Source organism: Oratosquilla oratoria, chromosome 13 (assembly GCF_046742065.1).
Source record: "Oratosquilla oratoria isolate Oo_2021 chromosome 13, ASM4674206v1, whole genome shotgun sequence".
NCBI classification, from domain to species: Eukaryota; Metazoa; Arthropoda; class Malacostraca; order Stomatopoda; family Squillidae; genus Oratosquilla; species Oratosquilla oratoria.
This window is the reverse complement of record NC_134789.1, coordinates 70,159,699-70,164,698: the sequence shown is the minus strand read 5'-3', so window position 1 is coordinate 70,164,698 and position 5,000 is coordinate 70,159,699.

Below are 5,000 nucleotides of genomic sequence, written 5' to 3'. Positions count from 1 at the left end.
ACATGACTGATACTCATTAAGTTCACCCGAGCACTTGTATTTCTTATAAGCTGGTCTCTTTTTAGCAATATTTTTTTCAGTTTCTTTGTCAAGCCATTTGGGGGCGTCTGTCCTTAAACGGGATGTAAGTATAAATCATCTTAGTGAGCGTATTTTGAAATATTTCACACATCTGATCTACGGGTCATTTGCTTAATTTTGCCTCCCAATCTGTAAGCTGAAGCCCATGACGTAGTCCTATGAACTGAGCTTTAATGAAATCGGGTATTTTAGATACACAAATATCTACTCCTTTTTTAGCAGTTTGAATCTAAGTTGTGATCACTACTTGCAATAGTTTCACCAATTTCTATATCGGTTATCATGCTTTCGCGGCTAGTGATCAATAGATCGAGTATATTTCCATATCATGTGGGCTCTTTTACATGCTGAACTAAGTAGTTGTCACCGAGAAGGTCTATCAAGTGACTACCTATATGGCCATGTTCAAGGGTTATCCAATCAATGTCAGTAAAATTGAAATCATCCATTATCAATAGGTACCGGTTGCAGAAACTAGACAGTTCCTGAAACAACAGCTTGTCGTGTGCTAATGATAATGTTTTTGGCCTATATATTACAACTACATTAATTTTTTTTCCATTTGTTTGGGTTAATTCTACCCACAAACTATCATATGCATCCTTTTTCACTTTCTCTAAAACATAGGCATAGACATTACTTTTAACGTAAAACAGACACCCCAACCTTTCTTGTGGTTTCTATCCTGATGAAAGTATTTAAATCCCACAATATTAAATTCAGCTTCAAACTCTCCACCATTTAATCATGTCACGGTTATTCCTATCATATCGACGTTTTCTCTTTTGACATACGTCGGGATTCTTTTTTCTAATTTATTCCTAATACTACAAGCATTAAATTACATGGTTTTAAGAAACTCGTGATTATTTATCTTTGACTCGTTTTGAGTTTCAACATTATGCCTTACATCATAATTTTGTTTTTTATTGACACCTTGTTTTATATTGACATTTGGTCCTTCATTGATATTCAGTGCCTCATAAACATTTGTCCCATCACGGACATCTGGTCCCTCACGGTCATCCGATCTCTCATGTACACCTTGCCCCCCACCGTCACCTCGTCCCACACCGGCCACCCGTCGTTCATTGACACTCTGTCCTGCATCCCTTCCTAAAATGATATTCTGTCCTCCACTGACATTATACCATACCGTGATATTTCGTCCTCTATTATCACTACATCCCAACGTGATATTTTGTCCTTTATTGACATTATATCCTAATGTAACATATTGCCCTCTACCGACATTATATTCCAAAATTATATTTTGTCCTACATAATATATACATATATATATATATATATATATATAGTATATACATACATACAATACATACATATATATATACCAAAGGCTTTTTCTCCCCTTACACGGGAGGTACACTATTTTGTCCTACTCAGACATATTGCTCTACATTATTGCTACGCCCTACTCTGTTTTCCCCAATACATTCAATTTCCCCTTCCCTTTTAGTTTCTATCCCAAAAAAAGAACTAGTTCATTACAAACTCCCATTATGAGGTTTGTAAGAACATCTTTGCCTCTGCGAGTAAAGTGGGTCCCATCAGAAGCACAAAGGTCATAACGCCTGGAAAAGAGATACCAAGGGTCAAGAAAGTGGTATCCCAGTTGCATGCACAATCGTGATATCCTCTCATTGATCCCTATGGCTCAACTGTTCCAATATGAGACAATGTAGATCCTCGGAAGGATCCCACATACTACGTGACAGCTCCCACGCTCCTTCATCTCCTGAAGGAGGACCTTGTAATTCCGAACAAGTTCCTCTGATCTCACCCTACCCACATCGTTACTTCCCGTATGAACAATCGTAACCGTGTTCGTTCGCCTTTGCTCCTTGATGGTCTGGGTACAATCAGCGATCACACGGCCCGGTTGACATACAAGCTTGCAACGCCGTTTAGTCTTCCGCTGCAGGATGTCGTCATAGCCTCGCACCATGGAGTCCCCCAGCACCAAGAACTCCTGATTTTCAGCCACCTCATCCTCCAGCAGAGCAAAACGATGACTAGAGCTAGTGATTGCTCCGTAGGGCACCCGCTTGTCGAACTCGGGTTCGGCAAACGGGACCCCACGGATCGTCACTCGCTCACGGCAGTGGCAGAAGTGGAAGCGGTGGAACGCTCTTTGGGTTGTGGGGAAGATTCACTCTTCTCACAGAGCGCACTCTTGAGAAGACAAATTTCCTCCTCACACATCCTTAGATGGTCTTCCAGGTTCACACAACCTTCACAAGCCATTTCACTACTCCTTCGGCAATACAAATGGCAAAGAGAAAATATAAGTCAGCAAAAGAAACAAAAAAAAATTATCACTAGATTAACTAAATACACGAAGCTTACTCTGCTTACCTTATATTATTACTCCTACCTTTAGAGTAAGGTAACATAATATTGCTTTGATTCTAAATCACTAGAACACTTCAATTTATCTTATAACTGTAACTGTATAACGCTATAGGCATACAATTACAAAAACACAACACAATCACTTGTCACTATTCGAAGATATTAACTTCACAGGAAGTAATAAACTTAACAATAGGTATTCGCTAGCTGGTGTCTCGGCAGCAAACGTGTTCATTAGCTGGGGTCTCTGAGCAGACTGAGTTCACTAGCTGGGGCCTCGGAGCAGACTGAAGTTCACTACCTGGGGTCATATATAAATGTGTATATATATATATATATATATAAATAAATATATATATATATGTATATATATACATATATATATATATAATTTGTATATATTTATATATATATACACGTATGAATATATGATATATACGTATACACACACAGTCATACACTCGCGCGCGCACATGCACACACACACACACACACACACACACACACCTCTCATGGCGCTGTGGTTAGAGCTCTGGCCTGCCACTACGGAGGTCCGGGTTCGACCCTCGCCCGGGGCTGAAATAATATCAGTATCGCAGCGCTGAGGGGTGTTACTCCAACTCTCGTGGGCGGGGAGTTGGGGGTGTGTGTGTGTGCAAGGTCATAGCATTACCCATAGATCGGAACAACGAGCTCTGAGCTCTCTTCCAGGATGGAAATAGCTGTCGATCACGAGTCCAACACGTGATACAAAAGACCAAGTGAATACACACACACACACACACACATTATAGCCTAATATACTCAAAGATTTTCATATTAATGTAGCCTTCCGTAATATCAACACAATTAAGCAATACCTTGTCAATAATTCTAAAAATTGCCAAAAAGGTATGTATATAAAATTCCTTGCAAAATATGTAATGAGTTCTACATTAGTCAAACGGCAAAAAATATATTTTTTAGAATTAAGCAACATTGAAAATGTGTAAAAGATGAAAATGAATCAAGTATTATTTTTAAACATATCAGTTTTTTAATCATCGTATAGATTGGGATAATGCTAACGTGATTAATTAAACAATAACATTGTCGAAAGAAACGTAATACAAAGGAGTTTAATAAAATCCGCAAATAATATTAATTTAAACCTTAATCTAGGGTTGTATAAAATAGATAATTATATTTATAAAGAAATAAAATAATTAGACACCTGACACCTGACCCTCGACCTGTACCATGGAGAACTTCCTACATTCCATGATCTTTGTCAATATGATATTTAGTCACTACCTTCTCCTGCTGTTGACACATGGATCCCATGTGTCCACGTTCCCTTTCCCCCCACTATATATTATGCTTGTTTGTACTCTATGTATTTCTGCACTGAAGATGTAATACACGAAAGCGCTCTGCTCCAGTCGGTTGTTTTCATTAGTGTTTTTGTTGTAAATATATATATATATATATATATATATATATGTACATGTATATATATACACACATATATATACATATATATATATATACATACATATATATATATGTACATGTATATATATACACACATATATATACATATATATATATATACATACATATTCATGTTTTTACATAGTCATATATATTAATATATTCATTATTCCTTTATTTAGGGTCCACCGTTGAGTACCTGTGAGATGGACGTAGGTCTAGAGAATCACCTTCCCACCGCCCATCTTCACCGCCCATCTTCAACACCCACACCTCATCTGAAGAGGCAGCCTTGAGAGGCTGGCACTCGATCTCTATGAGTTTTGACTAATCTTTTCTCCCCCTTTTGTAAAAGGAAAGCTGACAGCCTATGACTTCTTCCCACTTCCTTGTCACGCTCTTTCAACTTTCGGTTGTCATAGAGACGGACTTGCATACATATAACACAATCCAATGGGTTTTTTTTTCCAGAAAGATGTATCGTAGATTCCTAGAGCCATCTGCTCATGTGGTAGTGCGGGTTTCTGATCAGTAAAACCCGAGGCGAAAGTTAGTATCACTCATTCATGTATCATTGAAAAGATGGATTGGTATAGTTAAATAACCTTTAAATTATTATCCCATTCTCAACTGAATAAAATCCTTATGTACCATGGAGTGATTCTACCTTTCCTCTGCGTTTTGCGACTTTACTGACTTATTCCAGATGACTTTATTCAGCTGAAGAATATGTCCACATTTTCTGCAAAGGGTTAAAGAAATTACGTCATTGTACATTTTGCTGTGCCTAACGTCACATGATGATATTCAAGCTAGCTTCAGGTAATCTTATTATTGCAACCGCCGACAATTTCATTTAGTTGTGGAACGGCTATAGATATACAAAACAGGTATAGAATGTCTCCCAAACTTCTTTGCTATGGTGATATACATTCTGGCTAGCACCGTTAATGTCACAAGACAAATTTTATTCTGGTTAATTTCAGGTGATTTTGTTCGGCTTAATGGAAGGGAAGGGAAAGACTCCACGTCACGCAATTTATTGAACAACTTCTTGTGTAAACAACGAA